An 18,586-nucleotide genomic window follows, 5' to 3' on the forward strand; every position below is an offset into this window, starting at 1 on the left:
TGAAGCCAACCTGATCTACATTGTAAATTCTACGACAGCCAGTGTGACACAGTTACACCCTGTCTTTAAAAAAATAAAAAAACAAAACAAACAAACAAACAAACAAACACAGGGGACCACAGTCCATCATCAGATGAATCTCCACTGAAGAGAGTAGACTCTGGGGCAAAGGCTATCACGCTGGGCCACTTCTCTGTCCACCCTCACTGGAGTGTCCCCTACTGGGCTGGCCCAGGAAGTCTTGCACAATGGCAAGAGAGAGGAAGTGCAGCGAGGATTGAAGTAAAGACATAGAAGGCTGTCGCAAAATAAGCTGGCCTATTTTCCTTTTGTGGAACTTAATAGATCAGGATTGATCCTCGCGGTGTGAAAATAAACAGAAGACAGATCTCAACAGTAGCAGAGGGTCCTTTTCTTAGAACAGTGAAGAGCAGCAGTCTTGGGGGAAGTGGAGGGTTTCGTGGGGCAGAAAAGGGAACTGTTGGGGTGGACGATTCCATCTGCACATCTGTTCCGCTCAAGTCTCAAAGTTGTAACCAACAGAGGTTGATATTTTGAACTTGTTGGGAACAACGTCCCAGCCCCTAACTGCCTGCAGGTGTTACCAACTGGTAAACTCTGTTGTTGGAAAAAACAGCCCAAGCTCGCCAAACTTGCTGAGCCTTAGGCAGGGCTTGGTGTCTGTCTCCTCTCCTCCAAGGCTCTGCTAGCTAGCACTTCGGTATAAAGCCCAGAGAGTCGACGCGTGGTGGGCAGGGCTCACAGCACTTCCTCCTTTAGCCCACGTCCTCGCCTCGAGGCTGGCCCAGCCCAGAGGCGCCAACCGCAGATCTCTGCTCATTCCGGTGCAATTCGGCTCAGCTCCGCTCATCTACACTCAGCCCCGCACTTCTTGGCTCTCCCCCCAACCCCTCCTGGCGTCTCGGCTCAGCCCCGCGCATCTCAGCACAGCCTCCCCGCTTCTCTGCACAACCACCCCTCAGCTGTCACGGTAAGCAGCACCCTAGCCCTGCTCGCCGACTCGGTGCACTAGAGCTGCCTCTCTGCGCGTCCTGTGTGTGTACTGTGGGTGGGGGGACGGGACCACGCGACCTAGGTCCATGCACCATGTAAACCCGCGCGACCTAGCTTCGGATCCCCTGCGCACCCCTTGGGCACTTGACCTGTACCAAACCTGGGACTCCCTCTTCTCCCTCCTAAGTTCAGTTTTAACAATTTTCTGCTTAAGAGATGCTACCAGCTCTCAGATCTGGTACCCCACCTTAAACTGATCTAATCTTGAAACAAAACATTCACTGAAGCATTTTAGGGTACCATGCTGTTAGGTGGTAGCCTGGGGAGACTTCTGAGAGTCAGAGGACACATAGCTCAAAGTGTTGCCCTTCATTGAAAACTTTAAGTAACTGCAATTCTACTTTTTGAAGACCGTCTTTCCCTCTTCCATCTCTTTTTCTTTGTAAAAATGTGTTAAAGATGAGTTTGAATACCAGACATGGGTTTCCTAATTCAGTTTGGAGTAAAGATGCAGCAAATGCTTTAAATCATGAAAGATGAAGACGGTCTTATATACCATCACCACCCCCAGAACTCCCAGGGCAGGCCCTCACTCAGACCTTAGTGTACCTCTTCATTCCCCTTTCTCGGCTCTCATAACGTGGTGCCCAGGGACATGTGCTCTCCTAGAGACTCTCAGCATCTCTGTTCAAAGAGTATTTTTGTGATAGGAACGCTGAGTAAAAGGGAAAAATAGAACAGACAAGAGGCTATGGGTTTATCCTCCACACAAGTGATGTGGTGTGAACAAAAGCAAGCCAGCACACCACTGCTGGCTTTTTAAAATCTGGGTCCCGAAACTGAAACTTCAGGAAACCTTGGCTTTCAGACTAAACCAGGAGTTTTGCCTTCTGGGCCTCCCTAAAACACAAGCATGTGGGCCTGGAAAGGAATGTTGGCTAGCAAGATAGCAGAAGATAGGAAAAGAGTCCCTTGTCCTTCCTGTCTGTTCAATGAGCTCAGAATCTGACAAATGTAATGTCATGCTCAAACTATTAGCACTTAACTTTTACATTCTTACAAATATTTGTGACCTTTCTGGTACTTGGTAGATTCCCGTGGTTGCTACATCTACCCAATACTAGCTAGACAGGGGTGAACTTCATTACATTGTTTTAACCACACTGGAACTCAAGTAGTAAATGAGATTATACCTTAGAAGAATGGAGACAGTAACAGTTCTGGGAAGGGGTCACATGCTACTTCAGTCTTGTATCCAATACCAGAGAGGACAGGAGGATATGCCAACAGACTTTTGTTATCCGCTGAAATATAAACACTTTGATTTTTGTTTCTGAGAAATTGCTCTTAAAAAGCAACATAATTTCTGGTCTCTATATAAGTTGCCAACATCCTACTGTATTGCATTTCAACAGTCCTGAGTTACTATATTATGAGAAATGTAACTTTGAAATGTGTAGTTAATTACACATATTCAGTAGGCTCTGTAGCACCCACTGAATTTTCTTGGAAGTTTTATATTCTGAGAATAATTACCCGTTCCACCATATGTCACAGATAGATAAAAAAAAATGTAGATATTTCCATATTATATAGTGAGCAATTTATCAAGTTCATTGCCATGAATGTTTGAGTTATGCTACTTTGATTTCTCAAGAGGCATTGTTGATTTTTATTTTTATTTATTTCTAGTTCTTTTCTATTTCATTTTTACCTATTTTGATAAGTAAGCCTTTTAAGGAGTCTGTCATTTTTTAGAATAAATTCAATTCCTGCTCTGTAATCTATCAAACTATAACATTTACAACATTATTGAACCTCATAAGTAATCTTAGGAACTTACAAAATTATCTAAAATAAATAAGACAAACATGGACATTATACACATAATTGGAAGGTAATTTTATGCAATGCTTTGGATAATTATGCATGTGAAAAAATTGTATATTGCAGCTAAGCGTCTGGGTGCCTTTTCCGCCCCTTAGAGATGCCGAATAAATTCTGTGGTAGCTCTGTGTCTAGACTCTGACATGGCTCCTGCAGTTATATTAAGCCTCAAGACTGAACATTTTTTAATTAACATGGTTGATCCTTTCAGTATGAAAGTTTGTGTTTTGTATCAATTCTCTCATCCCAAATAATAACTATCTTTAAAAGTTCAAATATTATATTAATTCACTGCAAATGAATTGCATTGTGTATACATTGTAATATACATTGTAAGATTTAAGGGTATTTGGCAAGGACACTGGTTGTATAGTGATGTATATGTGCTTTATAGTGATATTAGAGAATTAACTTTCAGTGGCAACTTAATATATCTGAAAAATAGTACTACTCCAGGGAGAAGAGGAGAGCGACACTAAGACATGATGCCACTTCTACCAGTTCAAGAGATGGAAAGGCAGGGCTTGGGGACAGGTAGGGACTAGCAGTAGGGACTGCCACCCTTGTGTCACTACTTCACAGCCAAATTCTATCACCACAGTTGAGGTTCGAAATGTCTCAAGCCCCAGGACCCAGTTTGCTCATTGGTCCAAATTTTGAGGCAGTAGGAAAGATAAAATATCACACCAAGCCATCCTCCTTCTCAGTTCAGACTCAGAAGCTTCAGTTCCAGACTACATTTCCTGTGAGCTGACTATAGATCACGAAGAACCATGTTATGAAACCTATTTATTTCCTTCTTTCTCTCGCAACCTGGGTCCCCTTTGGCTCACCGTGCGGCAGTAGTACATAATACTGGGTGTTTGTTTGTTTGTTTTTTAGCAGCTAACAGCATAAACCCCTTATCCAAGTTCTTGAGACCAGAAATTTCATATTTTGGATTTTTGGAGGTAGAATGTTTGCATATACAAGAGATATCGTGATGACTCATTGTGAACATGAAATTCATTTGCTCCATATGCACTTTATACACATAGTTGGATGGTACTTTATGCAACGCTGTAAGTAATTTTGTACATGAAAAAAAGCTTATGTATTTCAGCTAAGGGGGACAAAGAACATTTACCCCCTTGGGAAAGCTAAATAAATTCTGTGTTCTGTGCCTACACTTTTTTGACTTTGAACTGTCATCTGTGGTCCCTGTGGAATTTTCTGTTTGTGACATCATGCTGGTGCTCTGAAATACGTCAGATTTTGGAAGATCTAAGATTTGGAGTTTTCAGAGGTAGAGATGCTTAACCAGACACTGTGATGGCTTAGTTACCGTGTGACTAGCTAGCTAGTCTTCACATCTAGACTTGTACTACTGTAGCTTCTCTCTGTCACTGAAATGAGAGCACAGACAGGTTAAGAAATGCACGTCGACAGTAACATGGAGGAGAGCTGATATGGCCGGAGAAGTTTGATAGCAGCACCCTACATCAAGCACAAGAGCTCAGATGAGGCGAAAGATAGGACCGAACTTCAGTGACCTTAGAGCCTAGCGATGGAGAGAAAAGCAGACAGTGATAACTCTACACGGGACTCAAGCTGTGTTCTGTGTGACCACATAGCAGGCCAGAGGGGGGGAGGGGGATGAACGGATGAGAGAATCAAGCAAAGTAAGCAAACTTGCCTTGTGACCGATGGAAGACAGATGTCACCCTCAACTCTACAGTTACTGCCTTTGTCTTTGGAAAAGCAGTCTCCTTTGCCCCAAACCTGTTTTCATTATTACATCCAAATTCCTCCAGGTGGCCTTCCGGCTTGATTAAATCAACAACATAGTAAGTCTAATCCTTTCTCCAACTCTACTGGAAGTCCTTCTGATTTGAACTTACATAACAGACTCATCAGAGATGAGCCTGTGTGCTAGGAGGGAGATAAATGCTTAAGTACAGAGAAAGTCTGCTCCCACACCGTGGCTGGAAGATTTAGGTCCAGGTAACTACATCCTGTCAGACTGTAGAGAAATCAGAAGTGATACTAGAACAGCCAAGCTGTGAATGGCAATTTTCTCTTCGTTTTTACTATGAAATTTTCATGTATGTGAATAACTATATATTCATATATCCATATATTCATATCTTATCCATATATTTGTGCGTGAGTGTTTGTGTGTGTGTGTGTGTTGAGAACCACTGTCATACAGAAAACTTACTGACTTGCTCCTCATGGCTTGCTCAGCCTGCTTTATTAGAACCCAGGACCACCAGCCCAAGGGTTGCCCCACCCACAATGTACTGGGCCCTCCCCCATCAATCACTAGTTAAGAAAATGCCTTACATGCTTGCCCACAAACCAATCTTATGGAGGCATTTTCTCACTCAAAGTTCCTACCTCTCAAATGACTGGCTATAACTGTGTCAGATTGACATAAAACTGTCCAGCACACTGAATAAGGACACTGACCCCCGAACTCTCTCACTGCAGCCACAGAGAGGTTGCTGTGATCCCTGTTAGGTCTTTTCAACTTGTTTCATATTGGATCTCCAATTTCTTTCTCATTGCCCAACTCCTATTTGAGGCTACTAAGGGCTCTTCAGAAGAGCCTCCCCTTGCTCCCTCCTCAAATCCCATTCAAGCACTGAAACAGGCCTTAGCTAAAGCACGTACCTTATCACTACCCAGTCCTTCCAAATCCTTCTTTCTGTCCCTCCATGCTAACCAGAGCCAGACCCTAGCCTTCATTTACTCATGAGTGGGAGATACGTACAATCCTGTCCCATATCAGTCTCAACCAGTCTAAACCCTTCCTGATGCTATGACTTTTTATTGCAGTTCTTCATGTTGTGGTGACCCCCAACCATAAAAACATTTTTGTTGCGACTTCCTAGCTGTTATTTTGCTACTGTTCAGAATCATAATGTAAATATCTGATATTTGTGATGTCTGATATATAACCCCTAGGAAAGAGTTGGATCCAGCCCTAAAGAGGTGGAGACCCACAAGTTGAGAACCACTGTTGTAGACAGTTAGCTCTTGTTACAAATGAATGGCCGTCCAGCCTACACTGATGCTGCCTTGATCGTCTCAGAAGCCAACAAAATTTCCTCACATAATCTAATAACTATTGACTCCTGCCATTCTCTCAAAGATCTCAGTCACCAAGCCTCCCAGGTCCAAACCTTCCATGCCTCTCTCCTTGACTCTAATATCTCCTTGGAACCATGCCATAGCTTCATCCTGCCATTGTCCTTCCAGCCCGCATGACTCCCATGCCCCAAGTACCTTGACATTCATGCACAGATAGTAAGCCATTCTCTCAATCCCTTCATGCACAATTCAGTCACCTCACTTACAGACCCACAAGTCCCAGATTGGTTTATAGACAGGGGCTCCCTAAAAGCACCCCCTTATGCCTCTGATTATGTCACCATCCAGGACCCTCTTAATACCCACAACTACACCCTCATCAAAGCCAACCTTCTAGCCCTAGGTACCATTTCCCAACAAGCCAAACTCACTGCCTTTAAACAAGCCCTAATGCTGGCTAAGGATCTTTCTGTTCATATATATTCATACTCAAAATATGCATATAAAATAATTCATTTAAATATTCTAATGTGGGGGAAAAGAGCCTTCCTCACCCAAAGGAAACCCCAATCACCATCTCCCTTGTCCAGGACTTTTGGATCCTTTTTCTGTCCATTGCAACCATGATCCATGAAAAAGACCAAAAAATACATCTTCTCTCTCAAAACAGAACACGCAGATGAACTAGCATAAGAAATAACTCCCCCACACTTAGACCTTCATCTGCCCTCTCTCTTTTCTTGCCTATCACAGTCCCCCTTTTACCCCCTGATGTATTTATAAAAACATAAAGAGAGTGGGAATGTGTTCTTGGGAGGTGTGGGGGAAGCAGGCTCCTCTGCGCACCCAGGCTGAGGCATCCCTTCCCCCTGAGGGACCAGCCACGCAACCCTGTAGTATAGAATAGAGTTTACTCAGGGCATGGGAAGGGGAGTTAAAAAGGTAGTAGGGGCAGAAAAAGGCAGAGGTGAGGGGGAGTAGAGAATTAGAGGAGTAGAAGCCAGCCCTAAGCTGGACAAAAGGAGGAGAGGATAAGAGAGAAAGAGAAAACAAGAGAGCAAGAGAGCTAGAGAGTGAGGAGGGGGCAAGAAGCCCCTTTTAGTGTCAGGCATACCTGGCTGTTGCCAGGTATCTGTGTGGGGTGGAGCTTAAACAGAATGCTAACACCCCCTCACCCAAGTTTTCTCACACATATAACCTTTGTTTCATCTATCTTATCAGACTCTAATTTTCCATCCTACAAAATTATGGATAAAAAAGTATTATCCATTTCAAAGACCAACAGATCCATAGAGCCTTGACAGACACCTATGATACTTACCAAAAAGCATAGCTCTATATCAAACCTCAATATCAAAGTTTTCATCTCACCAAATTCAAGACCTCCTGACAGCCATGTATTGTGTGTGTGTGTGTGTGTGTGTGCGTGTGCGTGTGTGTGTGTGTGTGTGTGTGTGTGTGTGTGTGTTTATCATTGATACCTTCTCTGAATGGGCCCAAGCATTTCTGACTACCAATGAAAGAGCACCCACATACCTACTCCCTGGTTAGACTAGTCATTCTCAGTACAGTCAGATAACCATCCAGAATTCACATCTTCGATTTCCCAAAATGTTTCAAATTGCTTAAAAGTCTTCTAGAAGTTTCACATTTCCTATTACTCCAGTCTTCTGTCGAGGTTGAAAGGACAAACCATAATATTTTTAAAAAGCCTCATAAAACTCACCCTACAATTAAAATAGGGTTGGGCTAAACTCCTGTCCCTGGCATCGCTCAAATTGAGAGCCTTACCTAAACAAGACAAACAAACAACTTCCACAAATAGCCAGTCCCTTTGAACTCATGTAAGCGATGACTCACCCACCCCACGCTCTCCCCTAATACCTCATTGCTCCTGTCTTTCCTATCAGTGTCCTTCCTTTCCTCAGGACAGAACTTTGGAAGCGTTCTAGCAATTCTTTACTTCTTCCACATCGCTCCTTCTAATATGGAGATAGAACATGTGGTCAATACCTCTGCTCCTGTCCATCATTCTGGACTGGACATGAAGTATAAGAGCAGTAAGAGCCAAGGTTGCTTTGGTGTAAATGACTGGAGTGCGAGATCAACTGTGGTGAGGTTAGAAGTGACCCAAGTTCATATCCGGGTATGAATCTCAAGAATCAAGTAGTAACAGTGCTGTGAAAGGCTAAGTAAGTGTGAAAACACAGCTATTGTTCCCATTGTTCCCATTGTAATATAGGATCATACCATCTAAGAAATAGGACATAAGACAAGACCTTTGGGAATCCCAAAGACTTAAACTTGTGTGTTTATAAAAAAATAAAGAGAGGATATGTCCCGAGTTTCTGCACCAATGTTGAATTTATAAAAAGATAAAGAGAGGAGGGATTATGTTCTATGGAGGTGTGGTGAGATATGGGAAAGGGGGCGCCTCTGCGTACCTATGCTGAGACATCCCTTCCCCCTGAGGGACAGCCACAGGACAGTATAGTATAGAATAGAGTTTATTAAGGGCATGGGGAAGGGAGTTAAGAGGGAGGGAGAGAGGGGGGTTAGGGAAATAGAAGAGTAGAGGCTAGCCATGAGCACATGGAGAGAAAGGGGGAAGGGAATGGGAAGACAAGGGACAAATGGGAAGAGGGGAAGCAAGAGAGAGCAAGAGAGTGAGGAGGGGGCAAGCAGCCCCTTTTATAGTGTCAGGCATGCCTGGCTGTTGCCAGGTAACTGTGGGGATAGAACTTAGAGAGAATGCTAACACAAACCATCCTAATCTAGCTAACTTTAAGAACACAGTCAGCTAATCAGCGCTCTCCCACTTCTGGATAGTCAAGACGACTCCAATTATCTTTAATATGTGTGAAAGGAAGAAGTGAACATAGAGGAGCCCTGTCTTCACACGTATAGTGTTGGTCAGTGATACACTGCAGTGAGGGACTTCTACAGATGCAGCATAGAAACAAGATCCTCAGGGAGGCAGCATGAGGCCCTTCCCCAGCACAAAAGCTTGTTGTGCCCAGAGGTGAAAGAGTTTCTGTTTTCAAAACCCAAGGCTAGATTTGAAATAAAAAGAGGTGTGACCTTTTGAGACAGGGTCTCAAACAAGCAAACAAAAAAAATCAAAATTAAAGGGGCTGGAGAGATGGCTCAGCGGTTAAGAGCACTGGCTGCTCTTCCAGAGGTCCTGAGTTCAAACCACATGGTGGCTCACAACCATCTGTAATGGGATCTGATGCCCTCTTTGGGTGCGTCTGAAGACAGCCACAGTGTACTCACATCCATGAAATAAATGAATAAATCTTAAAAAACAAAAAAAAAAAAAAAGAGGCTTTCTCACTGTGCAGCTAGATTTCAAATGAGGCTCCCCTAGAAGCTACTGAGAATATCAGGGACGATGGTGAGGCATTTGAAAAGCTGGAAGTTGGGAAGCAGTTCTAGTGGAGTTTGCGATAACTAACATTTCCCTTAGCTCGGTAGCAGGTATCAGGGTGTGTCATTCTGAAGTGATAGAGCTGGCAGAATGCTGCTAAAAGCCATTGGCCACGATGACGTAGAGCAGTGGTTCTCAAACTGTGGGTCGTGACCCCTTTGGCAAACCTCTGTCTCCAAAACTATTTACATTACGATTCCCAACAGTAGCAAAATTACAGTTATGAAGTAGCAATGAAAATAATTTGATGGTTGAGGGCCAACACAAGGAACTGAATTAGAGGGTCACGGCATTAGGAAGGTTGAGGACCGCCAACGTAGGCAGTTCTCCAGAGCAAAGGTACAGTCCTTAACCCTTAGACTTTCGTCTCAAAAGAACACATTTTGCAGATGTGACAGGATGAAGGAGGTCCCAAGAAATATTCTTCTACTTCATATCGCGTTTCATAATTGCTATTCTGAGTGAGTTTATCTAGGACTGCTGTGTTTTTGCTGTTCCAGGTGCCTTATCTCTGCTGTTAGCATTCACGACTGGCAGTTACAGCAAGGAGCCATGTAAACTTGGGATGCAGCACTGTTTTCATTTGGGTATAGTGGCTTCCTTGGGGGGTGGGGTGAGGCCTGGGGGAGGGGGGTGGGGCCATCATCCCAGCCCCATCTTACTGTTCTTCCTCTGATTCAGCTCCATAAATGCTTGGCGTCAGCCAGCCAAGATTTCGTTCTTAGTGTATTTAGAATTTTGTGGCTTATATATTTCCTTTTTTGTAAACAACAGTCCTGTGGGCTGTGAGTAAAGGAAGTGCAGCACAGTGAATACTGGACAGAAAGGAAACCCCAAGAGGTCATATCCTCATGGTTCCTTTATGGAGTTGGGGCTGATACTTAACATACATTTCAGTTAGATGAAATTTTCTCAATGTAATATGGTAGTAACTTCATTTTCCTCCCCATTTCAAGTATTTTTATATTTCGAGGGTCAACTAGGTACCAGTGAGACGAGGTATAACTAAGATATGGTCCCTCATGCCCAAAAGATTGCAGCCCAATGGGAAGATGTGGCCTACAGATAAACACATGACAATTATAATGTACACTGATAGATTCAAAACTTCTGAAGTAAAGACAGTAACGATAGAAGGGGCAGTGTGTGGGGGAAGCTGCAGTGTGCTTTGAAGGATAGAGGACTGTCCAGGTGGGTCAGTGGAAGATAGTTGCCTCAGACACATGGGACAGTGTAGCAGGGCTGGAGCATAAAGTTCATGGAAAGGAAAGGGAGCAGCCATGAGGAACATTCAGACTGTTCTCATATGATGTGGTCTCCATGCCCTGCCATGTTTGAGCCAAAGGCAGAGGCAATCCTTGAATGCCAGACCAGACCTAGCCATAAAGCACAATGCAGACCACATGTGGAACTTTGAATTTCCTGGAAACCACATACAAACGCTAACAGAAACAATTTTGCATTGACTCCAATCACATATTTGATGAAATATCTGAAACTATCATCTGATGAATGTTCACTGTTTTAAAATGTAGCAAGTTTAAGATGAGAGGAAATTATTTCTTTTTCAGTTTCCAAGAGCCTTCGGGTGTTTGTGTGTACAGCGCGTGTCAGTCCAGCCACAGCTCAAGTGCCAAGCATCTGTGTGGTGCTGGTATCTGCGAAACTGGACAGAGCAGCTTGAGATAAAAGCAGATGAGTGGAGGCGTGGGGTGTTAGGTGAATTCTGAAGTCGACTGAGGAAAGGGAAGGAAGCAGTGTTCATTTTTGTTCTATCCCTAGCACCTGATTTGAATTCATATTTAAATCTCAAGTGGCTGTATTGTTTGTTGTTCTCTTTGCTTTACTTTGTAAGGTGTATTGTCCAGGAACTCACTCTGTAGATCAAGCCGGACTCAAACTCAAACCTCTGCCTCTCCAGTGCTGGGATTGAATGCATACATCACCATGCCAGGCTTTAAATCCCAGGAGTCCATTAGTACACTAGCAACAAAAACGGCCCCACATTTATTTCCTTTTGTGCTTCCTTTCCTCTGCCTGCTTTATTCTATGTATTCTGCCTAAAAGTGACAGGAACAGAAAAATAACTAGAAATTAACAACAAAGCATACTGCGCTAAAACCCACATCAGGCCCAGTTTGATCTGTTGCCCTTGGCAACACTGGTTGTCAACTTTTATTTTGTTTTCATTTGGGTCCACCTGCTACTGTACAAGCATAACACAACAGCAGCAGCAGCAGCAGCTAGTCACTTACAGTGGCTCTCCACCCAACAAATGCACTACCCTCTCAGTCAAGGGCAGAGACAGAAGATTTGGGGTACAGAACTGGAGACACCCAGGGTATAGCTTTAAAAGCCTTGGAGTGTGGACAGCATGATTCTCTCCTGTTCAGATAATGGAGTCTCTGTCCTAGGAACATATTTATAAATGCTCAGAAAGTGTGGACATATGGAATGTAGGTAAATTATTATGGCCTTAGGGCTGGGGAGTGTTGCCTGTTTGTTGAAAGGAGAACATAATAACAAAAAGTAAAACAGGGATATATTATCTGGTACTAAACACTGTATGATATGAAGCTGTGTGTGTGTGTGTGTGTGTGTGTGTGTGTGTGTGTGTGTGTGTGTGTGGTGTGTATACACACGCAACTAAGTTTCGGTTGCCACGTTAGTTGCCTCTCCTAAAAGAAGTCTTGGCATTTGAATCTGAGGTGTCCCTCCAGGCTCCTGTCTTGAATGCTTAGTCCCAGCCTGTGGTGCTCTCTGGAGACCTGTGGTGCAGTTAGGAAGTGAAGCCTCGCTGGAGGAAAGAAAGTCCAGCATTGGCCTTAGAAGGCTTGCCACCCTGATCCCAAGCCGGTTGTCAGATATCCTCATCCTGATTCACTCAGGTGCCTAAAACCTGGCAGCATCCTGTTGGAAATGGTGCAGGCTGAGGTACAGAGAGTAGTTAATATGGGGTTATTTAAACCTGTTTAAGTGCAGACCAGACCAGAGCATTAAAGGAAGCCCTATGAATATTTGGCAGAAATACTTGGAATAGCATCTGACTTGTTTGAAACCTTTGGAATAAAACAAAATGAAAATGCATCCCCCTAGAAATCCTTAAGGATAAATCAAGTATTTTTCCCATACGTGTCCATGTTTGAAATAACCCTGTATTATTCAGATTCCTGTAAGTCATGAAAGACATCTTTCAGCCAAAGGGCACAAGGCAGAAGATAAGAACATGTCAGTTCTTTGACTTCACTCTCCTGTGTAGCAATGGCAGTGGAAACTAGAATAGTCATCTTTCATGGGAGACAAGTTTCAGGATCCCACTGAACATCAAAATTCATAGACATTCAAAGTGATGTAGCCTTTGCACAGAACATATATACACATTTTTTCATATATTTTGGATCATCTCATGGTTATTTAACATCTCTACTAAAGCATAACTGTTGAAGAAATAATAGTGACAGATATATATATATATATATGTATATGTGTATATATGTATGTTAGCAAGACCCTATCTCAACAAGAGATGGGAGAGTGGGGGAGGGGAGGGGAGCCTGTACATGTTAATTTTTTATTAGATTTTCATTTTGTGCAGTGTCTGACCTGTCTACTGTATATTATTATATCTATCCACTTACAGCTGGAATTTGCTATTCTGTGAGTTCTTTTTCCCACCATTTATCTTCTCTCATCACTGGATAAGAGAGAAAGAAGGATAGAGGAGGGAGAGGGAGAGAGAGAGAGAGAGAGAGAGAGAGAGAGAGAGAGAGAGAGACTGTTGATGACTTTCCTCTCCCAACACCTTGCCTAGCACCCTCCAACACTACACATACTCACCAAGAGTAGGAAGCCTCCAGTTCAATTCCAGTTGATTTCATTGCAAACACAATTTTTTAATAAGTATTTTCCAAATTTGGTGAAATCTTCAACTGGTAAACCAACCCAATAAGGACAGTCACCTATAGGTGCAAAGTTAATTTCCTGCTCTCTTGGTGCAAAGCCTGGTTGAAGTAAGGAGACGGGATGTATTAAAGTCTTAAGAAGCTAAACAAGAGCATCATAAGGTACAGCTGATTCTAAAGAGCTTTGTTTAGAAATAAGAACGGGGTTTATTTTAAATGATCTTTCCCACATGCAGTGTTAAACTACTTTGGAAGGCACAGAGGAAAAAAATCAGGCTGGGAACCTATTGCTTCTTCCTCAGAATTTAGTGAATTGAAGAGTTGTTCTCTACCAACAATTGGGAACTCAACGATTTTCTTAAAATAATTGCTCAGAGGCTACTTTGATCATTGTAATCATTTTCTTCCACTTTTGCAACTTTGACATCCACAACATCTGTGGGTAAGCTTAGCTACTATGTAAATCATATTCTATTTTCTATTCTCTTGTTATGTATGTTGAAATCTTTTTTGCCAAGACCTATGGAGTAAATAAGTAATGAAAATTCTAAGTCATTAATCTTCCTGACTTGACTTCCAATTATGAAATGAATGGCTCAGACCAAGTTAAACTGTGCACATTTTGCCAGCTCTTACTCTTTGCCAGTAAGTATATGAGGTCAGGATTGCCCACAGAATGAAGGATTTGGGACACACACGAGGTCCGACGGGGTGTCAGATATATCAATGGTGCATTTTCATTGCAGAGATGTCAAAACAAAACAGCACAATGGGGCCAATGAGGTAGAGTATCAGAAATATGAAGAGGGATCTTGCTAGCCACAACCTCATACCCAGTGCAAATCTTAGAATGTACCTCCTCTGGGCACTTTCCTGTAAGCAGGTGTTTAGTGGAGGAGGGAGATGGAGGTGAATTTTGAGCAATGCGCTTGGGATAGATAATGGACGAGTTCATCCTAGGGTTTCTGTGAGCATCTCTTTTAGCCAGCTGGGGAGATGTGAAGTTGGCCTATTTGGATTGAGACAGGACTGCCCTACTACACCCCTATGTTGGGACTGGAAACACTAGTTTCTCCCCTCCTTGATCCTTCACCATCAGTTTGCCTTTCTGAAGCTGATGTATATTTGAAGGATCTAATGCTTGCCTCCTCCTTCTGACCTTCAATGTTCAGATTGCTTAACTGACCTAGCCTTTGGGACCGGGATACAGTATAGATTCTGATTGTCCCAGAGAAAGGCCTCAAGGGACAGTTTGTCCCTGGTGAATGCTGACCTTGGAGAACCAAGCGATCCCTCCACAATTGGATACCACAGGAGAATTACTTCCTTTTTGGCTGGCATCTCTGCTGCAGAGTTTTATTGATGTTACTTAGGAATCTGCTGACACAGTGAGCTAAGTGATAGAGTGATGGTTTAAAAAGTTTTACTAATAGCCAAATAAGGAGGTGCGGAGAAAACCAGTTACTGCTTATTTGGCTAATTGAAATGAAAACGTAGGCCATATGCTTAACTACTATGAGCATGTTATCCAAAAGAAATACCTTTGTTGGTATTTTCTACTTAAAGGAGGAAAGTTGCATATTAAGTTTTGTGAAACATGTAGAATATAGTTCTAGAATTTAATTGTTTTCCTTTCTGTATCTGCTGATTCAGCATTTTAGGAACGTAGGGGTTTTGTCATTGTTGTTGTTGTTGCTGCTGCTGCTGCTGTTTTCAGTGCTAGGAGTGAAACTTAGGGCCCTGTGCATCTTAGAGATGTGTGTGTGTGTGTGTGTGTGTGTGTGTGTGTGTGTGTGTGTGTGTGTGTATGTATGTGTGTGTGTGTGTGTTCCTGTATGTACGTACATGCTTGTGCATATGTAGATTGTAGTTCTGTCATAACCTATTGCTATTGGTTCTATTGATCAGATATACGAGTTTGGCAATACAAATATTTGCACAAACCATTCAATAAGTATTTTTATTGAATGTGTATAGGGATCATTAAGTTGTCACATTGGGGTAAGAGATAGAGGAGGATCCGCCTGAATTGCTTAATGATTCCCAGGCCTGCCTGGGCCACAAAAAAACCTTGTCTTTTAAAAAAAACTGGAGCCACACAAAGACCTTATCTTTAAAAACTACACCCCTGCTTTCAGTAGCATTCATTAAAAAAACAAAAATTCATATTTTCTATAAAAAAAACAACTCAAATGGGTCATTTGACTAAGCAAAGGAGTTTTAGCTCCATTTTAATTTTGTAATTTTAATTACAAAAAATCCTCTTAAAAGCATGAGCTTAGATTTTCATGACATCAAATGAAACAACAATTACTTAAAATAAAATACCAAGACCATAAACAACAAAAGAGAAATACATAATTTGGTCTCCAACTTAGTTAAAGTCGTTGGTGCTACAATGTCTTCAAAAAAGCAGAAAGAAAACACAGGTCAGAGCTCTAAGAAGGGACAGCTGCACAGAATATTTAAAGAATTCTTGTAATGTAAAAATAAAAGGATAATCTACTCTAAAACTGGTCAAAGGGCGTTCATCGATATCTCTCCAAAGAAAATATAGGGATGGCAATATAAGTGTGTGGAAATATGTTCAACATCCTAAGAGAAATGCAGCTCAAAAACAATGAGAGACATCACACCCATGAGGACAGCTGTACTCAAAAGACAGAAGACAATGGTAGATGCTGATGAGGCCCTGGAGAAATAAGGATCAACCTAAGTAGCCATTAACTGATGTAAAAGAAACATGGTTTGATGCGTATTGTAATTTGGATGAAGCCTGATGCTGAGTGCAAGCCAGATACAAGAGGGCACACCGTGTGTGATTCCATTTGTGTGAAAGTACAGAGAACACACACTGATAGAGAAAGCTGATTGCTGCTGAGGACTGCAGCAGAGGGATGTGAATGGGCACTGAGTCTCTTAAAGGAGAAGAAAGCGTCTCAAAATTAGACGGTGGGGGTAGTTGCACATCCTGCAACTGTGCAAAATTCCATTGAAATGTATGCTTTTCATAGATGAATTCTCTTTTTTCATCTGTATTCAAGGAAGCACTCAAAAGATGGAAGGCTTCAAAAGCAGTCTGTGCCCAGATTCAGTACATTAGAAGAGCTGGGGGGGGGGGTTGTTTTTAATGATGGTTATTAAAGGTAGAGTTTATGGAGAGGTCAGGATAGGTGTTTGAAAGATGACATTGAAGAGGTCAATAAAGACATGTTACCACAAAGCTTTGCTAAGATAAACTGGGTTTAGGAAGAACTCTGTACTGTCCATCTAGCTGATTTAAGAGGGGAGTCTATATTTAGGGGGACAGATAATATACTGATGGAGGAGTCATGATGAATCATGAAGAGGACCTGGACCAAGAAGGGAAGGAGTGGGACAAGATTGGAAAGGCTAGATTAACAAGACAAATGAGCTCTCAGGAATAGGTAAAAATTCTTATAAGAAGTGCTTAGGTCTATGAGTCAAGATAAATAAAGATAACTGGTGGGATTTATGTGTTTTATTTTGTGGGTTGAAGAGATTATCTGGGAAAGGGATGCTCCTGGGTAAGTGGTTCTGGCCTTGATTCTGGGCTACTTGATGCTGGTACTTGAGCTGCCAATCAATCCTCCTGATGGTTGTAGACAGACAGACCAGTACAGGAAGCCTGTTAGTGTTTCTTCTCAGAACCATCTCTTCCCTTTGTCTCATCTGCTTCCTGCATCCCAGTATAACCTTCTGTCTCAGATCCTCTTTCTGACTTTCTCTTCAGCTCCCAAGATAACCGCAGGTCTGTATCTCATTAGACTACAGCAAGGGGAATTCTGTGTGGACTGGTGAAGAGGCTGATAGGTAGTCCTGTTACATCTGAAGCCCTGCTGGGATACCCTCCTGGAAGTGCCCAGTATGTAGGAAATGTAATGGCAGGCTTAAAAGTGCATCTGGAGAAGGAACCTTAGACAAATAAGATACTGCAGCCTTACACTGCAACAATACCAGAGAACAGAAATAACTGTACCAGAAAGCAAAGGTCAAGGAGGGCTTACCTCAAACACCCTCCAGATCACAGCTAAGTAAACTGTATTTTGAAAGAGCAAACTTGGTGGCACATTTACTTCAGAATGCAGTTAAGGCTGCATCGTTATTAATATTTGTGAAACATAAATGTTTTTACTAAGCCCTTGTCAAGACAGCCCCCAGGGGCAAGAAGGAAGACTAGCAGAACCAAAGGTTCGAGGATTTAGTGGGTTGTCATCCGACATTTTTATCTGAGATTTTTATCTGGAATGGTCCATGAAGACTTGATTAAAAACAATTAATCATGCATTTCTCCCAGTTCATTTTCCCTCAGTTTCCATAGGTTTTATTATTATATAGGTTGTATGTTATTGTAATATAGGTTAGTATAACTTACATTAACTGTCTCAATTAAATCAAGATGTCGTTGGAAGTTGTTATACTAAAACGAAGCGTTAGGAATAAAATTAGAAATAAAATCTGCAATATGCCATACCCTAAAAATTAAAATGGTTTTCCTTCTTAGGTTTCAGATCCTGGCGAGGTATAAAGCTCTGACTTCTCTGACGTCCTTGACTATGCTTCTGCGTTCTCTTGTATCCCACTCCCTATTTTGTTCCTAAACTGTTACTGTTCAAATTTTATCTTTTATTCCCCTCCAAAACTTCCTTTGAATTGCACTATGACTAAATTTTAATATCCTCCCCAACTCTGGTGGTGTGTGTGTGTGTGTGTGTGTGTGTGTGTGTGTGTGTGTGTGTGTGCATTCTTTCAAATATAATATTATGACAATTTCAATCTAGAAAATAGACACATACACACACGGGGGTGGGGAGGTGATTGCCATTGGTTTCTGGTAAATACCCTTTACTGAGTTAAAAAAAAATACTAACCATTTCAACCTCACTAAGAGGATATTTTAAATCAGCCATAGATATTGATTAATGCATCAGCCAGTCGCTTAAACATCGAGGTGATCATATATTGAGTCACTGTATGCTGTTTTGATTTGGTTTGGGTTTTTAAGACAGAGTCTCATGTACCCAAACTGCCTTCAAGATTCATACATAGTCAAGATTGACCTCGAACTCCTGATCCTCCCACTTTTGCTTCTTACATACTCAAATTAATGTTGCACTGCTGATCTCAGAGTTTTAATATTCTAATTTAGTGGATTATTGTAATATATTTCATACCAATCAGCTGTTCTTATATTCATCAATAGCATATACTGTTGTATCGGCTAAAGAAACTCCATCTTATGCTAGACATCCATGTT

The 18,586-nt window shown here is 42.1% G+C and overlaps 1 protein-coding gene across 1 annotated transcript in view; it reads left to right on the forward strand.

Annotated features, from left to right (window-relative positions):
• Positions 1-618: 618 nt before the first annotated feature.
• The window catches only part of Apbb1ip (amyloid beta precursor protein binding family B member 1 interacting protein), a 91,626-nt gene continuing 73,658 nt past the window's right edge, over positions 619-18,586 (forward strand). The window contains exon 1 of the mRNA XM_039095818.2: positions 619-991. The gene's annotated coding sequence lies outside the window, so the exon portion shown is untranslated. The remainder of the gene's footprint in view (positions 992-18,586) is intronic.

This window comes from Rattus norvegicus, chromosome 17, assembly GCF_036323735.1.
Source record: "Rattus norvegicus strain BN/NHsdMcwi chromosome 17, GRCr8, whole genome shotgun sequence".
In the NCBI taxonomy this organism is placed as follows: Eukaryota; Metazoa; Chordata; class Mammalia; order Rodentia; family Muridae; genus Rattus; species Rattus norvegicus.